This window comes from Alligator mississippiensis, chromosome 2, assembly GCF_030867095.1.
Source record: "Alligator mississippiensis isolate rAllMis1 chromosome 2, rAllMis1, whole genome shotgun sequence".
In the NCBI taxonomy this organism is placed as follows: domain Eukaryota; kingdom Metazoa; phylum Chordata; order Crocodylia; family Alligatoridae; genus Alligator; species Alligator mississippiensis.
This window is the reverse complement of record NC_081825.1, coordinates 270,852,341-270,875,145: the sequence shown is the minus strand read 5'-3', so window position 1 is coordinate 270,875,145 and position 22,805 is coordinate 270,852,341.

The following is a 22,805-nucleotide window of genomic DNA, read 5'->3' as shown; positions in this document are numbered from 1 at the left end:
GTGATTAAGTTCACTTATAGCATCCATCTCCTTCTCCCATTGACTTAAATGAAAGTTGACTCAGTTTCTAACTGCCTGCTTTTCTGGCTAGGCATCAAAATTATGACCTCAGTGTGCATGTACATTGAGGGCTTTATTGTGTTGGTATTAGAGAATCTCAAAGTAAGAAAGTCTCTGCTCAGGAGAGCTTAATTGAAATAGTTATGACAGAGCAAAAGTGAGAAGGGGAAAACAGAGGGGAAAGAAGCAGTGATTTCCCAAAAGCTGCACAGAGCTGACAATGGGACGTAGAGATGACATCCTAGACGCAATGGAATCAGTGGAAGGTTTGCTATTGGCTTCACTGAGGCTTGGATTTCACTTCATGTCTTTGTGCTCTTAGTCTGATGTCCCTAAAGATTCAACACACCTGGAATGACACATTGCTACTGCTTAAGATTGCCCAACTTTATCCTATAACCAGGTTGGACAAGAAGGAAAGACTACTGTCACAGCCAACTGAAACTGGAAGGAGATCTACAGTTACAAAGAGTGCAGTTGCCTAAATTGGCAGACAAGGTTGTCTGCCTGTGTCCTTAGACCAACACAAGTACAACCAACACTCCCAATTGCCTAAACTGGGAATTGAGCCAGGTTTATGGGACAAAAGCTATCATGGAAACTCTAGTGAATAAAACTGGTCATAACCTTGGTTTCACATTAGCTCCATGTCATTGCTTCTCAACTCATCTGAATCCACTATGCTTAGTTTTTCGAACTAATTTGTATTTTCTTTAAACCTTGTACAATGTTCTAATTTCACTAAGAATAATGTAATTGAAAAGCTTCCACTCCTCGTTGCCTTCTCAAACAAACAGTAGAGGCATCACCTCCATGTGTTATCATAGCCTGTGAAGCAAAACAAATATTATAGACTGGCATTCTGAGAGAGATATGTTTGTGCCTGCTTCTCGATAAAGAGCTAATGCTACCTTCTCAGTCAAAGGCATTACAACATTTCATGCATGACAGATTCATTGCTTCTGGCTCTCTTTTGTGTATATTTACATTCCTGTTGTGTGGGTTATTATTCCTATAAGATACAAATTTAAAAAATCATGAACGTGTGTTACATAAGAATGGATAGGGCTGAGATTAACAAGTCATTTGATGGAATAAAGTGTGCTTTAGTGGATGGAGATCTAGTAGAGTGCACAGAAAATTTGGGTTTTTTTCTTAGCCTGTGAATGCGCGACTTTGGGCAAGCGACTCCTCTATACCTTACTTTCCCCATCTGTAAAACGTGAATTGTACTGGCCCTGTAAAGTGCCTTGAGATCCTCTCCTGAGAAAGGTCTAGCTGATTAATATGGACCAACAGAGTCATATTAATATGGGGAAACAGAGTCAGATAAACAAGACCAGCCCACATTTGCTTCTGCAATCCTTCTTTATTTTCATATCAAGTGGTACATTCTTCACCCAGCAGAACACACTAATGCATTTAAAATGATATGATGTAAGCTATTTGTTTTCTATTTACTTGGCAACATCTGCTAACCCATTGGTGGTCTATGTGCTGTTCTTATAGAAGCTGTTAATTTTATAGTATCGCCCTACCTTCTCTTTCTCTCTCTTTCTGCAGCCAGGGACAGTAGTGAGTTGGGTTCTTCTTCAACCGTGGTTTTGTGATGAAGAAACCGCAAAAAGCGGCAGTTTCCACGGTCACTGTGAAAAATGACGTTTCCCACAATTTTGTTCAGAATTGCCTGAAAAAAATAAAAGCTTATCAGAATATAAAGAAAGCATGGCAATCTCTGCAGTCATAGAGCATGTGGTTTGAGAAAAAAGTTGCTGAGAGGATGAGCTAGTGACATAAACTCAATGAAGGTGCCAGTCAAGAAAGTGAAAGGGTTTCAGTGCTCTTTTTAGAAACCAGATGCAATACTACAATCTGATGATGGTTGGTGAAAAGAAATCCAAGAAAGCTAAATATATTTCAGGTCAGGATTATCCCTGTAGGACCTTGCATGCAGATGGTGGTAAATTGTTTTGTTCACTGTACAATGTGACTGTGGATGAGTTGAGCAAAAACAGCATTATTCAGCATTTGGAGTCTGAATCACATATAAAGCAAAAGCCTGCTACAGAGGCTGAAGGTCAGAGTAAGAAACAAACGCCTATGTCCTCAATCTTTAAAAGAACCACTTAAAGCAGTTTGACAAGAAGAGAAGCTACGTTCATGCTAGTGGAGACATTTACAACTGCCAGCATACCTCTGGAGAAAACTGAGTGATAACCCTAAATTAGGGGACAACTTGAACAAATATATGCCAAATGCTGGCAGTTTCCTATGTGCGAACAAATTTCACCAAGATTATCTACCAGGAGTAATTGCTTTGCATATTCAAGCTACAAAATCCACATTGGCAGAATATGAATCAATCTTGATTGTAGCAGACAAAGCAACAGAAGATAATTATGTTCTCTACACATTTTATTTGTACCTGGGAACTAGAGAGACTGCAACCTACCTGTTTTTTCAAACAGGACCGGTTCATCTCACGTCTATCAATTTTTCTATCATGACACAAGCTGTAGTGAAGGCTATTGTATCCTACAGCTTAGAATTTAACAAGATCTCAGCATCTCTCCCTGATAATCCAATGTATATGTGCAAGCAAGGTTCTTTGGGTAGATGTGATACCTTTTATTAAACTAACTAAATAGTTGGAAAAAGTGTTCTCTCCAGGCTTTCAGGCACAAAACGCTTCTTCAGGCACAGGGAGACTCTGCTGGTGTTATGTGTTCTCCAAGGTAAAAAGAAGCTAATTTACAATATGCAGGTCTGTGGATTCTCATATGCAAATGAGTGGTAGTTTGGAAGACAATAGGTAGAGATGGGAGGCGGGGGGGGGGGGGGAGGGAGGGAAACTTGTGAAGGACTGTAAGTGGTCAGCTGCAAGCAGGTTACCTGAGGTTAACAGATGTCAGGCAGGTTGTAATGTGTCAAAAATCCAGTGTCTATATTTGTCCATAATTTTTTGTACTTGGTAGATTTATGAAGTGAAGTTCATAGTCTTATCTATGAAAGATGTTTTATAAGTTCACTTTGAGGATTAGAACTGAGAAGTTGGAGAGGAAGTGATTGTCTTGTGAGAAGTGTGCACCCACAGGTAATTGAATATTTTTGTCTTTGATGGAGTTTCAGTGTGCATTCATTCCAGTATGCAGATGTTGTTTGGTTTCTCCTACATATTTTCCATCTGGGCATTTGGTGCACTGAATGAGATATACTACATTTTTGGAAGTGCCGGTGTAAGATCTAGGAATGCTGATGGTTCTGTTGTGTGGTGTAGTTTGTGGGAGTGGTGGAGATGTGTTGGCAGGTTTTATATTCCTTGCCCCAGCTTGGTCTGGATCCATTTGGTGTGGTTTGGGTCATAGGAAGCTTGCTTCTCATGATGAGGTTACTGAGGTTCAGTGCTCATCTACAGGCTAGGATGGGTGGTTCTGGAAAGATCTCTTTAAGAACTGGGTAATTTTCTAATATGGCTTGCAATTGTTCGAAGGTTTTCTATATGGGTTCCAGGGAAGGATGATATGTCATAACTAATGGTGTGCATTTTACCATTCTGGATATTGACCATGGTGTTGAAAAAAGAAATGTTGTGATGGACTATTCAAGAGAGAGTCTAGTGTATGGATTGTTGAATTTGTGATAGAAATTAGAGACTGCAGGTCCAAATGATGAACTTGTCATCCATATATCTTGGGTCTAGCATGGGTTTGATGGTGCAGTTCTTGAGGAATTCTTTTTCCAGGGGGGTCGTAAAAAGTTTGGCATATTGTGGAGCCATTTTGGTGCCCATAGCTGTATACATGGTCTGGAGGAATTGTTAGATATTGAAACTGAAGTTGTTGTATGTGAGGATGAAGTGTAAGTTCTTCATGTCTGTACTCTGAGTTGTAATCTTGCTCCTGTAGATATGTGAGGCAGGTTTGGATGCCATCCTGGTGTGGGACATTGGTATATAAGCTTGTGACATCCATGGCCCCTGGCCTCTGTCTGGCCTCTGTCTGCTGGGCCCCCTGGCTCATATGTGCTTGTGCCCTTGTGGCTGTGGGCTGCTGGCCCCTGTCTGCTTTTCACTCTGTCCGTCTCTGGGCTCAACAATAGCTATGTCCTTGAACCTGCCCCTAGCATGGCTTGAGGCAATTACATGCCTCTTGGGCACTAGTGAGACCTCCATAACCACCCCTTACAGTCCCAACCCAATCCACCAGATTAAGCAGTAACATAAGCCATAACTGTTTGACTATAATTATGTTTTGAGAATATTTTTCTGATCGGTTTCTATATCTCTACAACTTGGCAAAACACTGCCTTATCATTCCAACCAATTCAGTGGGTGCAGGATGTGCGATCTCAGTGTGTGGACAAATGTCCATACCACAAAAACAGAGGATGTCAGCTAAAACTTCTAGCTGATGCTGCATGTTAGCGTTTAACAACTAACACAAATTATTTCTATCAAGGTGTAACGGGGAACCCTAACTCTGTTACCAGGAAGCAGAGCGGCCCTGTAACAGGGAATCATAGCCCTGTTATCAGGAAGCAGATGCAGCCGTCTAGTCAATCAGGGGTTAAAGATCGAGCCCTGCCAGCTGCTCAGGTGACAAGAAGGGAAAGACCATAACTATATAAACCTCAAGCAGAGAAGGCCAGGGAGGCAGCAGAGAGGGAGACTCCTGATGTTTATGGAGCATCTGCGGCAGCCTCCTTGGGAAGAACATGCCACTCTGTGAAACAGAAGCATAACCACGTGTAAGTGGGAAGTTTGCCCCTCTTATTTTTATTTTCATTATAGGGCCATAGGGGCCTATGGTTTACATTTACTGTTAAAGCCAGTGGTTTGTGACTGAGGCTATAGGGGCGGAGGAGGCCTCATTTGCGCCAATGGGTGCCATGAGGTCTCAAGAAGTCCTGCTGCACTAGGGGTGCAGCACTAGGGCTATGAACCCAGAGTTGTTTGAAGGGAAAATAGGAGCCTTGAAGCCAGGTCCTAGTGGGTGGACTTAGGCGTACAGCCCTAACTACAGAAAGAGGGGCAAAGCTGGAGGGGGCTGAGGCCCCAACAACCTGGCACCACAGGGCCATAATGTAGAAGGGCCAGTAGGCCTCATGTCATGGAAGGTATGAAATGGAGGGCCTTGAGCCTGAGCAGGTTAGAGAGCTAGAGCCTTGGAATCAAGCCCTGCTAAGTGGGTTTTGACTGACAGGCCTAGCTAGAGAAAGACGGGGTAAGCCCACAGAGGCTGAGACCCCAACATAAAGAGAAAATTATGAAAAACATCTGTGAGCCACAGGGCACATCTAAGTGGAGGTAGGAGCATGCATTTAGCCCTTAAGGCAATAGCTCATTATCCTAAAGGTGATGAGCCTAGAGCCTGTCTGGGAAACTTTGGGTCAGCCTTCCTCTTTTTAAGAACCAAGTAGCATCAAGTCATGGCAAATGAGTAAAGTGGCGGGGAAGCTGATCCCCAGGGGAGGAAAATTCAGCAAGACTTGACGGGTGCCCACTCACTGGCCTACAAAAAAAATTGAGCTGAAGACAATACCTTGTCACACAAGGTTAGCATGTTTTAGTATTACTAAACTTTTGTAGAAAGCTAATAATAAATTATACTTATATTAGTTACAATTCATATTGTGTATACATTTCTATTCATAGTGTATTTCAATTTAGATTTAAATTTAATGTTTAGATTTATAATAATGGGATAATTTATGTGATATTTCTATGGACAGGGCTATTTAATTATGCCATGGTTTTTGCCTCTCGGATAATCAGCAGCAAGGGGGGGAGCACCACAAAAAGACAGCAAAATCAACTCTGCGTGCTATGAGCAGCCCACAAATATCCCTTTGTCTCTCTGTGATTTAGGCAGGTCCTTAGTAATGCATGTGGTGGGCCTAGTACCCTCCTGTCTCTTCCTGCACCCATTGAGAACAGCAGTGGGGCCTGGTTTGTGATCCTGTCTAGAACGCCACTGTTCATGTGGACAGTCAAGGTCTGTGTCCTCACTACTTGTTTGGCATGACCCAGAGGTGGCATCTAGTGGAAGCCACACCAGCATACAGCTGGTCTAGTAAAAGATATCACCCACAAGAATTTTTGGCTCTGACCCTATGGAGGATGTTTGGGAGGAAGGGAAAAGAGAGGGGAGAGTGTTTCAAGCTCTAGATAACAGGTGTTTGTTACAGATGAATGCTTTCATGCCCAGTCCCTTGACAGTGCTACTTTGGAACTATCACCTTTTAACAGTTTATAATAAAGGGTGTAAAAGTATTTAAGGGGTGTACTTGGTAGCCATGTTGGTCTGAGACAAAAAGACATACAAAAAACTAGAACTCTTTGTTCCAAAATGATACCTTTTATTAGACCAACTGGAAAATGGCAAGAAAATTGTCATTTTCTGCAAGCTTTCGGGAAGCTAAGTCCCTTCACCAGGCTCTGGAAAAGTGTAGATGGTACAAGATGGTAAAAAGTCCTCATAGGTCAGAAATAAACTTCATTTTTGCACAGAGGGAGCTGAAGATAGAAGTCTGTCCCTCTGGGTCCATGACAGTGTCTTTGTGAGCTGTGTTGAGTAGCTATTTGATGTGTTGATCAGGTAGAATTCCTTCCTTGAAGGTGTCAGATGATAGGTAGGGAGGCAAAAAAACAAACTTCCTTGTTGTTCTGCAGTGAAGTTTAAAATCCAAAATTGGCTGAAATTCAGCATCTTCCATGTTTCGGGGTGTACTTGGTAGCCGTTTGGTCTGAGACAAAAAGACATACAAAAAACTAGAACTCTTGATTCCAAAATGATACCTTTTATTAGACCAACTGGAAAACGGCAAGAAAATTGTCCTTTTCTCATGGACCCAGAGGGACAGACTTCCATCTTCCGCTCCCTCTGTGCAAAAATGAAATTTATTTCCGACCTATGGGGACTTTTTACCATCTTGTACCACTTATACTTTTCCCAGAGCCTGACAAAGGGACTTTGATCCCGAAAGCTTGCAGAAAAGGACAATTTTCTTGCCATTTTCCAGTTGGTCTAATAAAAGGTATCATTTTGGAACCAAAAGTTCTAGTTTTTTGTATGTCTTAAAAGTATTTAAGGAACTCTATATATTTATTCCCTAGAAAATGAGCTTTTTCATATATCTATATCTATCATACAACTGATTAAATATTTTTCTTTTACAATATGGGCCATGTTATTTTGAATTAAAACAATTAAAACACTTACAATAATAATAATGAGGAAAATAACTGGCTAGGACAATCAACAGCCACTCTCAATATTCCATATTTGTTGGTCAGTCGAAGCCAATTAATTTTTGTCAATATGTCCATTGTTGTCAATGAGACTGCTCTGACAAATAAGACTTAGTTTTGACCCAGTTTATTCATTGATCATGGTTTAGTTAATCAAATAATGGAAGAATAATTGGAATGGTATATATAGTGGGAGCAATTAAGACTAGAAGAGCTTGTACGTGGAGGATCAGTGGGAATTTGGAGATGGATTTACTCTTGGTATCAGAATCTTGACTCAATTTCCATTATTCTGTTTAACTTTTCATCTTTGGTTTCACATTCATCATGTGTTTTTTCATGTCAGGGTTATAGGTCATTAAAAATGTCAGCTTGTTAAGTCAGGCAAAATGGATCTGATAAGGAAGGGGAGCTGAAGAAAATGTTAAAAATGCAAAATAAGTGTTTTGTTAAACTCTTATGCCATGTTGACATGAGCATGGACATTGGGTTCCCCAGGGACAACTAGGAGTAGGACACTTTGTGCTGCTGCTAGTTGTCCCCAGGGAACACCTGTGCCATATGCCTTCCGGCATGTGGTGGGTTACCCTAGGTGGGGTAGAGGGGGCTCAGGCCAGCACTGGGCTGGCCTTAGTAGCCTTACGTAGAGTCTTGGGGGGCCTCTTGGGGCTGCATCAGTGGTGATCCTGGCACCTGGAGCCTGGCTGGAGTGTGGCTTCAGCCAGCCAGGCCTGGTTTTGCATGGCACATGCAGCCCCCGCATGCACTACTTGGCTGTTTTTTTTGGCATGGGTTTTTTTACCCCCTAGATCTCCCTTGCAGCACAGAAAACAACCGATGTGCAATATGTGGCACCACAGGTGCGCCTGTGGCGGCCACATACCATACAGCCATGCTGATCTGGTCGTGGCCATAGTGAGCAAGCATTCACCATTGCCAAATCAGTTTCATATCAATAATTCTCTCCATTTCTGGAGAGCGTACACATTTCCCAACTGCTGATGGCCACAGGCAGGCAGATTAAATACAGCATATTTATATGCAATATTGTTATGTGAAATATACTCCTACTTGTAAATTTAATATATCCTTTCTCTTTTTTAAAATACCATCAAGAAAGTTTAAATAATAAGTTTATCTACAACTTAACATAAAATCTTTTTATTTTGAAAAACAGTACATTTTCAGAAGATGATATTCCTTTTGCTATTTGGTGGTACACAGCATGATATACTAACAAAAATGCAGTGAACAGTAAGATAGTAGCGTAACTTACAATTGCCATATGGCTGGGAGGCATGGGGGCTTAGATGTAACATAAAGGGTATTAACTAAATAACAGTTATCTGTGAATTTCAAAGCTATCATTACATCAGGGGACTATGATGTCTAAAATTATGAGAGTTCAGATAAATTTTCAAAAGACAGAGGTAGAAGCAGAAAGGTATTTTAAAGGAAGACATTTGATAAGAGGATTATTTCTGTCCTTGCCTCTCTCAAGCTTTGCTGTATGATCTTTAGGGAACCTGGTTTTCCTTGACAAAAAAAATCCCCAATTTTGAGTGAAAAAAGTAACCCAAAGTCCACATTTTTGTTATCAAAATGAAACACCACTATATATATGGGAAAATGTGGATTTTGGGTTAGGCAGACAAGGTTCTTTGAGTGTATCTGATATATTTTATTAGACCAACTTAAATGGTTGGAAAAACATTTTTTTAAAGCAAGCTTTCAGGTTTAAAAACCCTTCATCAGGCTGAGGAAGTTTCAGCAGTTGGTGTGTGCTCTTCCTGGATGGAATGAAAAGTAAAGAAGCCAGAGGCTGGGCTGGTATGTGTACAAGATAGGCAGTCAGTCATCAATCTTAAAAAGGCTTTCACCCAACAAGGATGCTACTCTAGAGAGAGAGATCACATGTTTGAAAGAAACACCCAGAAACCACATGAAGAATTGCTGCAGTACAGAAGAAAAACCTGCATGACATAAGTTATGACATATCATCCCTCCCTTGAATCTGTATGGAAAATCCTCAAGCAATTGCAGCTCATACTAGAAAGAGACCCTATTCTTAAAGAGATCTTCCCAGAGCCACCCATCCTAGCCTTCAAATAAGCACTGAACCTTGCTAACCTCATCACCAGAAGCAAACTTCCTCAGGCCCAGAACACACCAAAAGGATCCAGACCATGCCATGACAAGAAATGCAAAACCTGCCAACACATCTCCACCACCCCCACCATTACTACACCCCACAACAGAGCCATCAGCATTCCCAGATCTTACAGATGAACCTCCAGAAATGTAATATATCTCATCCAATGCACCAAATGCCCCAATGGAAAATATGTAGGGGGGACCAAATGACGACTGTGCACCAGAATGAATGCACACCAGAAATCCATCAAAGACAAGAATACCCAATTACTGGTGGGGGCACATTTCTCACAAGAAAACCACTCTCTCTCCAATCTCTCAGTTCTAATCCTCAAAGGAAACTTACACAACACTTTTCAGAGATGAATGTTGGCATTCTTTAAGGTGGAGCTTTCTCATTGACCCATATTTTGATGAGAAGTTGGTGAAGTTTTTGTGCTAATGCTGTTCCATCAGCTTTGAAGATGTCTGCAGGAATGCCATCTGGTGCTGGCACCTTGTTGTTCTTGGTCTGAGTGATGGCACGCCAGACTTCCTTGAAAGTTATAGTGGTGTTGGATATCTTGTCCATAAACCACATCTTAGTTCCAGTGGAGATAGTATTGGCAAAATGTTCTGGACTTTCAGTTGTGAGAAGTGAGGTCTGCTATAGGCTGCAGGTTCTGGACTTTTGGTTATGAGAAATTAAATCCCTTATAGGCTGCAGAATAAATACTGCATGAGGAGTGACATCAGTACTAAATTTGCCTTCATTGCCATCGCTTCACACTCCTTTCTTTTGTACTATTGCAATTTCCTTGTCTGTTCAATTACTGGTTTCTCTGCTGACAATACCAGTTAGTTCCAATCCTGGTGGTGGTGGTGGTGGGGGTTCTATAGATACTAGCTCACAAGAAACTTACTCAAAGTTTCAGTAACAGGGCTGTTTGTTCACATGTGACAGAATAGATGATTTTGAAACCCTGATAGATGGACCAAATATGAACTGTCTATATTAAGCTCTAAGTTTATAATTCCACCATTAGTTTTTCATGGGTGGCTAGTAACTGGAATGAGAACACCAACTCATTATGTAGGTGCCAAGTTTCAATCTTTGTTGACCTTTCCTGGACACAGCCTTGCAACCAAGTAAAGGGAGTTTTATCCAATTAAAAATCCCTTGAGTTATTCTGTCCTCTTAATATGAAAAAAACTAAATAATAGATGGTATGGAGATAGATGAAATTCTCAACATCTACTTTGTTTCACTCTTCAGTGCAAAGGGAGAATAGAAAGAAGATAGGAGGCAGCTAAGTGAGATAAATGTGAATGAGGGTCTGGGAATATGAGGAAAGAGCCTTAATAAGAAACAGGTAAAAGAACACTTAAATTATTCAAAATATCTATAGATCAGAGAGGGCCCAATGACATTTAACCAAGGTTTCTTAAAGAACTGCCAGAGGAAGCATGACAATCCACTAGACATATTAGAAAACACAAAAAGCATGTAAAGTACCAGAGGACTTTGATAAACAGTAAAAATGTTGTCATAATCTTTGAAAGGAGGATGGGAATGTATTGTTTAGAAACAATAAATTATAAGCCAATTATCTTCAGAACTGGATAAGAGCACATGTTAGAGATTAGTGTATGTAGCTTGATGGATTATATTACGGGGTGAGATGGAGCCAGATCTCCCTTATTTTGTGTTGTAAGTCAGAGATTTTTGTTTCAGGATGCACTGGTTGTTCCCTGTGTGGAGTTTAAACTGCTGTTTAGGAGGTAAAAAGCTTTAAATTACCTGGGTTTTAACTAACTGAAGGTGTTTCTATATGACATCTTTGGCAATCCTGAAACTGGAGCTGAGGAAAAAGGCCTCAGCTGTTCCTGCTCCTACTCCACATGTACTACATGCAGAAACTATATTGTGTGGTTACCAACAGAGAGGTGCCAACTGCACTCAGCACCACCCTCACACACATCCCCAAGACTGAAATCCTGAGTGTTTCTGGTATGTGTCCAAAAGTGACCACACAACATTTTTTGCAAGTGGCATTTGTGCAGTGGCATTATAGTGGACATGACCTCTTGGCAGTGGCCCTATAGACAGACCCAAAGAGATTGCTTGTCCACCCATTCCAAGCCACTACCTCAGATGAAATCAGTGTGGCAGTGGAACTGCGTCACCCTCAGTACAGGAAGGAGGTTGGCAGTCGTTTGAGTGTTTTTTGAAAGACCCCTTAGCTCTGAAATTCACTCTTGCTAAGTAAATTAAGCACTTAGGAAAAGAAAATACTTGAATGCGGCGACCCTCATGTTATGTTTCAAAAGCCATGTATATGGCAGGATTTCTGTGTAGGCTTGAAGGCAGGGGGTTTGGGTGAAGTGGAGTGGGTTTTGCTGTTGTGCTTATTGGATGGAAATTAAAAAAAAATATATTGGCTTGATGAATAACACTTTAATTGGCTTTAAATTTAATTGCGAATAAGGTCCCTAGAGTTCACATATACTTTGGGTTTTCATTATGTTTAAAATCTAAAGAATAAATTAATACGTTTCAGAAATGGAAAATGGGAATTGAGTTTGCAAAGCTGTCAGCTAAAGGGGAAAACATCTTTTTACTTGTAATCTGAGTAAAATTGTTCTGTAAATCCTGAGATACAATACAAATGGAACCCTATGGTGCCTTTTCAGCCACTTCTCAGAACAGCACTGCACTTTAAACATTTCAAATGATTGGAGCTATACTCCTCTTGATATCCCACTAATTATAATCATGTCAATTATCATGTACAATTGTATTATTATGCTGCGCTGTTAGAACTGTGACAAATAGCAAAGTCTACCACAGTGAATATACTTTAATTTCAAAGTGAGCTGAAGTGCTTTTAGTACATGCTGCTCAAGAGCCTACATAAATAGGTGCAGACATGAAAAAGGTGTGTATGTACACCTTTAGGGGGAAAGGATAGATTCCTGCTAGGTTTTAATTCAGACCCTCAAATAGCTTGGCTTCTTTCGTGTGTGCCAATATGGCAAATACATATTTCCTCACTCTGCAACGTATAAGTTACTCTGCCTGAATAGAATTTAATTGTCTTCAATGGCTCTGAAGTCCACCTTGTTATTAATTTCAGGATTGAGGCCTAAATGAGTAACTACTAATGTATATAATTAGACATATTGTGCTGCTACTTGAGCCATCCAAGTCCCTGATTCCTTTTAATAAGGTGCTTAACATCCATGAATGAATCTTGGCCCCATGTAGGCATATTACAATTAATTTCACTGGATCCAAGATTTCACTCAGGGACTTCAATAGGACTAATTTGAGCATATATTCTGGTGTTTTTCTAAAGTGGGATAGGTCAGTTTGGTTTTTTGGGTTTTTTTTTAAAGTTATACACAATAATTCAGGACTGCAGAATTAAATCCGGATTGCACATTGCCTAAATTTTGGAACTATCTGAGTTCTCTGGGTAATGTAATGTCTAGGCATTATTCATTTTTAGAGTGCCTAGTATAATGGTATCCTGTTTGGAGTCCTTATGTTGCAGTTTAATAATTATAGTAAGTGATGGAGAGAGGTGTGTTCCTTGCTTACATTATTTGTGGTGTTAGCAATATCACTGACTCCATCATGGAAAAAACATTTCAGTCGTTGAGGTCCTGAAATTGGTTGGTAGGAGGTAAGTAAAGGAACTAATTTCAAAACAGTTCTGTTTCAAGAAAAGTATTTATTTGCAGCATATACACCTTAGGCTTTGTGCTAATGATTTCACATCTCAATCAGTTTTATTTTCTTTAAAAAAAAAATCAGTCCACATTTCTACATTTCTGCAAATTACTCATAATTACATCAATTTCAGGAGTATTAGTTCTTTACATTGTATAGAATTACAATGAGCCTTTTGGGGGTTTTGCTATTAAGTATAATTTAAAGATTTTTTTTCTTCCTAGATCAGGTGTGTTAAATATTAATTTTTTGGGTAGTTTCTTCTGGAAGTTAAAGCATATCTTCCATGATTCATTGTCTTGGATGGTGGCCAGCTATTATAATTCTAAACCACTTTATTTATTATCTTTCTCTAATGAATTCCTTCTATTTGGTCTTTGGATCATAAGCTTTTGACATGCAGGAAGAGCTAGAGACTGATAGGATTTTTAAAAGTGTGTTGGTGCTAGAACAGCAGAAGGAAAAGCCTTGAATATATTTATTCGTAGTTCATTGCCAAAATCCACAGGAACATTTTAGAGGGGTAAGACCCTCATTTTAAATAAATAAACCAACAAACCTTGATTTGTAACTGGAGAGATAATCGTGCAAAATCTTACCTGTTTGCTTTGTACAAAAATCTTACCTGTTCCCTTTTTTCAGGTTTTTTGGCTCTCACGTACCACTGATCATCTTTCACTGGCAACAGTTATGCTGCCTCCAGGGGAAATCAAGTTTGCAACCGTGGATGTAGCTTTTCCCTAGATGGTGTCTTCAGTACTTGTAGCTAGCGTCCAGAGAAAGGGGGGGAAGCCTTTAGGCAGTCACCATATTTCCAGGCACTCAGCGTCAGCTTTTCCCCAGACTGAATGACTCCTTCCCATGCTTCAAGAGTAGCACAGCTACATGTTTTCATATCTTTGGAGCCATAATTTGGCTTAACTGAGAGTCTGTGTTGTGCTCAAAGGGTGTATCTCAAAACTTTCAATCCAAGCAAGAAAACGTGTCGTGGATTCCCTAGAGGAGAACATGCTTGGTACCACTAGCCTTATACAGTTTCTTGGAACACTTCCTGAAGCTAGCTCAAGTATAGCTTCTAGCTACCATGGACCAGTACAGGCTGGGGGCTGACTGACTGGGTAGCAGCTCTGCAGAAAGGGGCCTGGGGTTTACAGTGGACATAAGCTGAATATGAGCCAGCAGTGTGCCCTTGTTGCCAAGAAGGCTAATGGCATACTAGGCTTCGTTGGTAGGTGTGTTGCCAGCAGGTAAAAGGAAGTGTTTATTCCACTCTATTCAGCACTGGTGAGGCCACATCTGGAGTAGTTTTCAGTCTTGGGCCCCCCGCTACAGAAAGGATGTGGACAAATTCGAGAGAGTGAGTGGAAGGCAACAAAAAGGCAACTTATGAGGAAAGACTAAGGGAACTGGACTTATTTAATCGAGAGAAGAGAAGACAGAGGTGGGGTTTAATAGCAGCCTTCAGCTACCTGAAGGGTGGTTTGAAAGAGGATAGAGCTAGACTGTTCTCAGTGGTGGCAGATGACAGAACAAGGAGCAAGTCTCAAGTTGCAGCAAGGGAAATTTCGGTTAGATATTAGGAAGCATTTTCTCACTAGGAGGCTAGTAAAACACTAGAACAGTTTACCCAGAGAGGTTGGTAGAAGATTCATCCTTGGATGTTTTCAAAACCTGGCTGGACAAAGTCTTGGCTGGGATGGCTGGGATGATCTGGAGATGGTCCTGCTTTGAAGAACAAACAGCACCAGTGTGAGAGTGCTTTATGAGTGCATGCCAGTGCCAATTGAGCAGGCGGAACAGATGAGATGGCATAAAAATGACCCAGAGTGAAACAGTGGGGGAACTGGAAGTGAATTCCCCACACTGTGCAGAACCATTGCCTTGACAGGGGTGATTGGTGGGAGCCTACACAGAAAGGATTTTCTACTAAGGCTGACTCAGACAAGCCAGAATACTTATCCAGAGAACTGAAGTGGCAGCCAGAGCTGGAAGACTGGATCTGGAACACAGAGAGCTCTGCAAGAGATAAGGATAGAAGAGGATGTCAAAACCATGAGTAAGGGAGGAATGAGCATTATTCAGTATATGCTCACTCCCATTTTGGGACTGCTTTGGATACCCATGCCCATGCCTGGTCTACTGGATTTAATTGACCTGAGCTATTTTCCTTATATGTTCTGGAAGAGATGCAGACATCAGGTTGGCACTAGGTGGCGTGTAGGGGAGGTGGCACCCCAATGAACAATGCCTGTGTGGCTGATGACAGCCGAAGTAGTAGGGTGTTAGAACTACCTCCCTTAACAATTTTGTAACATCAAAGTCATGGTGGGTGAGAACAGTTGGCACCTCAATTAGCCATCATAGTGTCACTCCAGAAGTGGACAGAAGCAGCTAGTTACACAGAAAAAGGCAAGAGCTTGGTCAGGAATTGAAATGGTCGATTACAGAGTTAAAGGTTGTAATGATGAAAAGTCCAACATTTAACATTTAGACACCTTGCCACTTAATTGTGGCACCTAATTCACAACCTTGACTTGACATCCAAGGAATGGATACCATATGTAGCTAAAGCATAGTATTCACAGAAGCAAACATTTATTTTAGTCAGTAAAAAATGCTCAGGAGAAGGAAGCAGCTTATTCCCTATTCCTTGGAGAGTTAACTTAATTCTGGGCTGATGAGAAGCTCCTACTTTGGGTCAAGTTGAATAGCTTTGAATACCCTTTGGAAAGTAGACATCTAAACTAGGCTGGTCCTCTCTCTAGTAACCTGTAGCCTGCCGATTAGTAGGCCTATGCAAATAGGGAATTCTTGGATTCGGATTTGGATTTAGCCAATTTGGACGCCAGCAATTTGATTTAGAGATTCAAATTGCTTTTCCAATTCAATTTGGCCAATTGGATTCGTAAGATTTGGAGCTGATTCAGAGAGATTCAGAGATTTGGCCATAGAGTATTGTGAGAGGGGATTTCATAGACATTTGGGCTGGAAGGGACCCCGGAGGATCATCGAGTCCTGCCCTCTGCCCCAGGGGCAGGAAGTCAGCAGGGAACATAGGATCCCAGCAAGATAAGCATCCAAATATATCTTGAAGGCGTTCAAAGTGGGTGCTTGAACCGCCTCCGGTGGCAGTATATTTCAAACCTTGGGGCCTCAGACAGTGGAGAAGTTCTTTCTTATGTCCAGCCTGAATTGGTCACGGTGGAGTTTATGACCGTTCAATCTTGTCATCCCTTGAAGTGCTCTGGTGAACAGATGTTGCCCCAGATCCTGATGAGCACCCCGATAAACCTATAGATGGGCACCAGATCACCCCTAAGCCTGCGCTTTTCCAGGCTGAAGAGCCCCATGGCTCTTAGCCTCTCATCATAAGGTCTGTTTTCCTGACCTCTGATCATGCACGTGCCTCTTCTCTGCACTGTCCCAAGCTTCTCTACATCCTTTTTGAATTGTGGAGCCCAAAACTGGATGCAGTACTCCAGCTGTGGCCTCACCAAGGCCGAATACAATGGGAGAATGACATCCCAGGATTTGCTTGAGAAACATCTATGGATGCAAGCCAGCATTTTGCTTGCTTTACTAGCCGCAGCATCACATTGAAGGCTCATGTCCATCTTGTGGTCAACCATGACTTCCAATTCCCTTTCATCTGTAGTGCTAACCAGTGTAGCACTACCGAGCCTATGAGCATGCTTCAGATTTTTCCTCCCAAGGTGTAGAAACTTGCTTTTTTCAGTGTTGAATATCATCAGGTTCTTGTCCACTCATTTCATGAGCCTGTCAAGATCTGCCTGGATCACCCTCCTGTCCTCAGGTGTGGATGCTTTACCCCAGAGTTTGGTGTCATCAGCAAACTTAGCCAGTCCACTTCTGATACCAATGTCCACATCACTGATGAAGATGTTAAATAGTATAGGCCCTAGGACAGAGCCTTGAGGGACCCCATTGGTTACAGCACACCAAGATGATTGGCTCCCATTGACCACCACCCTCTGGGTCCTACCACGGAGCCAATTCCCCAGCCAGCAGATCATGGTGAGGTCAAGGCTGCAGTTAGCCAGTTTAGCCAAGTGGTGATCATGGGATATCAGATTGAAGGTTTTTTTAAAGTCAAGATATACAATGTCAATCTCTTCCCCCTTGTCCAGGTGATAGGTCACTTGGTCATAAAAGGAAATGAGATTGGTCAAGTGAGACCTACCTGCAACAAACCCATGCTGGGTATCCCTGAGGATATTGCCTTCAGCTAGTCTGTTAAGGTTGGCTTCTTTGATAATCTTTTCCAAGACCTTCCCCAGGATAAAGGTCGAGCTGATGGGCCTGTAGTTTGCCGGATCCACTTTCCTCCCTTTCTTGAAAATAGGCACCATATTGGCCCTCTTCCAATCATCGGGCACTTCACCAGAGCACCAAGAGCTCTCAGAGGTCCATGCCAGGGGTTGAGCTATGATGCTCACCAGCTCCTTGAGTACCCTTGGGTGTAACCCATCATGGCCGTCTGACTTGAAGGTATCCAGCCTGTCAAGGTGTTCCTTCACAAGGTTAGCTTCGATGGAGTGCAAGGAATCTCCCTCACCTGGGCCTCCCTGACCCATAGTGTGAAGGGCCGTCCAATGGGACTGGTGAGAAACTGATGCAAAGTACCCATTTAGCAAGTTCATTTTTTCCTGGGTGTTGGTTGTCAGCTGCCCCATCTGGTTTAGCAGGAGTCCATTGCTGCCCTTGCTTTTCCTCCAGCTCCCCACATATCTAAAAAAGGACTTTTTGTTTTCCTTGATATTTGTAGCTAGCTGGAGTTCCATCACAGTCTTGGCTTTCCTGGTTTGTTCTCTGCAGGTCCAGACCAGAGCGGAGTATTCCTCCTTGGTGGTGGTTCGAGTCCTCCATCCTTTGTAGGTCTTCCTTTTAAGACGCAGGAGGTCTGCCAGTTCCCTGGAGAGCCAAGGGGGCTGCTGTGCCCTTTTGCTGCCTTTCCTGCGAGATGGGATGGACTTTGCTTGCACATCCAGGACTGCTCCCTTGAGGAGCAACCACTTGTCCTGAATTTCCCTTTCCATTGGGTTGTGGCCTTTTAGGGCCTCTCTGACAAGCCTCCTTAGCTTGTCAATCAGCTTTCCTGAAGTCGAGGACTTCTGTATTATTGACTGACTTGCCAGCTTTACAGCAGATGGTGAAGGTGATCAGCTCATGGTCACTGTTACCCAGCTTCCCTTCAATCGTTAGGTCACTGATTAGGTCATCCCCAGTTGCCAGTACAAGGTCTCGCAATGCTTTACCTCTTGTCAGCCCGTAGACTTCCTGCATCACATAGAGGTCATCCACACATGAGAGAAAGCTTTGCAACCACTCAGATTTGGCCAAGCGCTCCTCCCACAAGATGTCTGGATAGTTAAAGTCTCCCATGACAACCATACGCTGGGAGCGTGCGGCCTCAGCCAATTCCCTGGTGAACTCCTGGTCAAGGTCTTGACTCTGGGTAGGGGGTCTGTAGTAGACCCCCACCATAGTATCCTTTGTGCCGTGTTCACCACAGATTTTAACCTAGAGGGTCTCAAGTCACCCACCGTGGGTGCCAATGTCGGCTTGCAGGGATGCGTAGCTTTCCTTGACATAGAGAGCTATGCCCCACCCCTTTTTATACTTGTGGTCCAGTCATGAGTGGAGTTCCACCAGGTCTCTGTTATCCTAATGACACCATAGTTATTTGCATTTAGCAAGAGAACAAGTTCCTCCTGTTTATTCCCCAGGCTCCTGTTTATTCCCCAGGCAAAAGCCTCCCCAATACATCCCAAACCCTCGCTCGATGTGCCCCGATACTCACCATAGGAGCCAAGGTGAGCAGCAGCTGGAAGGAAACATTGATGCAAGTTCAGCAGTTCCGCAGCTGCCTGAGCCTGTGAATCAGTGAGCACTGGGTGCATGGCTCCCGAGAAGCGCCGACTGCTCAAAAAGCAGACAGGGATCCAGCTGTGACAGTGCTGGGGAACAGGGAACAGAACGCTGGCCAGGATACACTGGCTGCAGAGCCAGAAAGCTCAAACCCCAGATGCCAGTGGAAAGAACCAGGTGCTTGCCAGAGGACCCAGATGGGCAAGGCAGAAAGCATCCCCAGGAGCCAACAGGGGCAGAGGAGCCCCACTGGGGAGCAGCAGTCTCACAGGATGCCATAGGGGAACAGTGGGGCTCTGACCGGGATCTCAGATGCCATGGCCAGGGACAGCCCCTCAGGACTGTGGGCACCCCTGGGCACCTGTGGGCACCACAGTGAGCAAAGCATGGGGGATCACAGATTCTCTGGAGGGGGACTTAAATGACACCAGCTGGTGGGACCAGGACAGGTCAACCACAGGTCAGCAGGGCCCCAGGGAGGTTACACTGGGAGAGCTGGCAGAGGCTGGGCACAGGGTGCCTTCCTGTTCCCATGCCTACTGGGATAGAGGGATCCTCTACAGGGATGGATGAGTCCCTCAAGGGCCCAGCGAGAGGGAATCCCAGGAGCTTGCCAGGAGATGCCGGCCATTTTTCAGTTAAGTTTTCTTCAGTTACAGTTTAGCCCCGGACCAGGCAGGTTTAGTTGCCTGGGGGGGGGGGGAGGGGGCATCCCAAAGACGAGGGATAGACCTGGAAGACTGACAACCAGGAAGACCCAATCCTTTTGAGGTGGGCAGTGTGGATGAAGTGAAATCATCCAGGGGAAGACCTGTGGTGTGCAGTGTTTACCCAGGCCAAGGATGTGGTAAGGGTGGGGTAAAGGGGAGGTTGGAGCCCCATGAAGACAGCCCAGGGCCAACACCCCTTTGGACCACCTACAGGGAATTGCCTCCCCAATAACGAACATCAAAGATGTGGCAGGTGAGAAGGGGCAGCACCTGAACCATCTAGGTGGCACCGAAACCTGATCTCACCCTGACACCGCTGGGAGGCAAGGCTCCGACCAAAAAGGGGCCAAAACTCTATAATGCCTACAAGTGACAAATTGGTGCATTGGCTGGGGATAAAGGACCCACCCCAGGGCAGGGATGAAGGCCATGCATCAGACCCTGAACCTTATCACGCAGATCCTGCAACAACAGTAGCGGGCAAACAGGTGAATGGCCTTGGATAAGCAGGTGATGAAGCAGCAGGAGCTGATGAGTTGGAACATGGTGGACTTGAGGATCCAAAGATAACAGCTGAAGATGACCTCGAAGCATTCCTGGAGAGCTTCAAATGGGCTGCTATGGCTGCGGGCCTGGACAAGTCCAGATGGGCCGCAAAGGTCGGGGTGTTGTTGGTGGGTCCTGCACAGCCAGCTTACAGGGCTGTATTATGCCTCACAGCCCAAGACTACGACCATATGAAGAAACAGATCCTACACTGCCTGGACATTACTCTTGAGCATTACCATCACATGTTCTGTGCATGAAAGAAGAAAGAGGAGAAGGCCCCTGGGTCCTCCTCCAGAAATTAACAGACCTCCATGAACAATGGATCCAACCTGCCTGGGCATCCCGAGGGGAGATCATGGATACCTTCCTATTGGAACAGTTCCTCATGGACCTAGAAGAGAATACCAAGAGGTGGGTGTGGCGACATTGTCCCAAAGTGTCTCAGGAGGCACAACAGTTGGCAGAAGATTTTGACTGTGCCCAGAATAAGATACCCCGAGAGAAGGGAGACAAGTTGGGGGCACCAGTAAGCACTAGTAAGACCCAGTGAGAGATGGGGAGACTGGGAAGGTAGGACCCCCAACTGGGCCCCGCTGTCAGGGTTGACTTGTTTCTGCTGTGGAAAAAGAGGCCACTTCACATGGGAGTGCATGATGAATCCATGGCTCATGGCTCCAGAACCGGATGGATGAAGAGATAGCTGAGGCAACCGTCCCACACTGCAAGAGTCTCCACCCATGGAAACGATGGATTGCAGCCTGTGCAGTACAGCAGAAGCAATCCAGTGAGACAAGCTTACTGTGATGGCCATCATGGTGGGGTGAGCAGTCCGTGCTATCCTAGATATGGGGTGTGACCAGACAGTGGTAAAGGCTGGGCTCTTATCTCAAGAGGAAGGAACAGGGGTCACCCCCATCAAGATGCTTTGCCTACATGGGCAGGCCTCTATCTACCCCAGGTGGAAAGTCCAGGTGACTGTGAAAGGGGTCACCAGGGAGATGCCAGTGGGGATAGTGTTGGACCTACCCTACCAAATGATCCTAGGCTGGGAGTGGCCAGACATCTATGAGATTCTGGAGGACAACTGAGCCTGAGGAGGCTGGCATGAGGGGCTAGTAGGAGAAGAAGCCCCAGAAGACCAGGATGAAGATTAAGGGGCCCTTTGGGACCTGGAGTCCATCGCCAGCAGAGCCCAGTTCCTGGAGGCTCAACGGGAAGAGCCTGCATTCCAGGCCATCTGGGAGATGGAAATCACCAGGTATGACCAGCAAGTGGTACACCCAGAACTTTGTGGTCAGCTACCCCATTGTGAGGTGAAGAAGGGGCTGCTGTACCGTATCATGAGGGGATGGGGAAGGGTGGAGCAGGTATTCCAAATCCTGGTGCCCCAGTCACACCAGCTGAATCTGTTATGACTGACGCATACCAACCCCCTTGGGGAGCACCTGGGCCAGGAGAAGATGGTAGCCAGGTTGGTGGATAGATTCTTTTGGCCACATCTCTACTGGGATGTAGAGCAGTTCTGTGCCACCTGCCTGGAGTGCCAGTGGGTAAGCCTAAAGAAACCTCCTAAGGTACCACTCCACACCATGCCAGTTATTGGGGAACCTTTTGCATGGGTGGCATTGGACATTGTGGGCTCGCTGCCCAAGTCTTCTGCGGGGTACGCAACCTATTACCCAGAGGCCATTCCGCTGAGATCAGTGATGGGCCCTTGAGCAGTGGAGGAGCTCCTTAAGTGGGTCTCCTGGGTAGGTCTACCCTGTGAGATCATCACAGACCAGGGTGCAAACTTTATGTCACACATTACGAAAGGCCTCTGTCAGGTCCTGTGCATAAAGCACCTCCTCACATCAATATATCACCCCCAAATGAATGGGCTAGTGGAGCAATTCAATGGGACCCTTAAGGCTATGCTCCGGCAATGCATGCAGGAATACCCACAGTGGTGGGACCTGCTAATTCCTCCTCTGCTGTTCACCATAATGGAAGCACCTCAGACATCGTTGGGCTTCACCCCGTTTGAGCTGGTTTTGGGGCATACCCCACGGGGCTTGTTGGATGTGGTATGGGAAGGGTGGGGAAGAACAGAGGGAGGAGGAACCCCTCCATCTCAGTATGCACAGAAACTGAGAGAGAGGCTGCAGAAGGTGAACCAGGTGGCTGGGAATAACCTGAGGGAGGCCCAGAAATGGCAGAAACAGCAGTATGATAAGAACATGGGAGAATGCAAATTCCAAGAGGGTTAAGGGTACTAGTACTGCTATCCAGCTCCATGAGCAAGTTGCTGACCTGTTGGCAAGGGCCTTTCCAGATTGTCCATAGGGTCAGCTTGGTTGATTACGAGGTACTGTGACCCAGACATAGACGAGAAAGACAAGTCTATTATGTTAACCTGCTGAAGCAGTGGCATGAGCTGGAAGGGTTCCTAGCTATGCCAATCCCAGAGACAGTGCACCTGGGGAGGGCCTTAGATGAG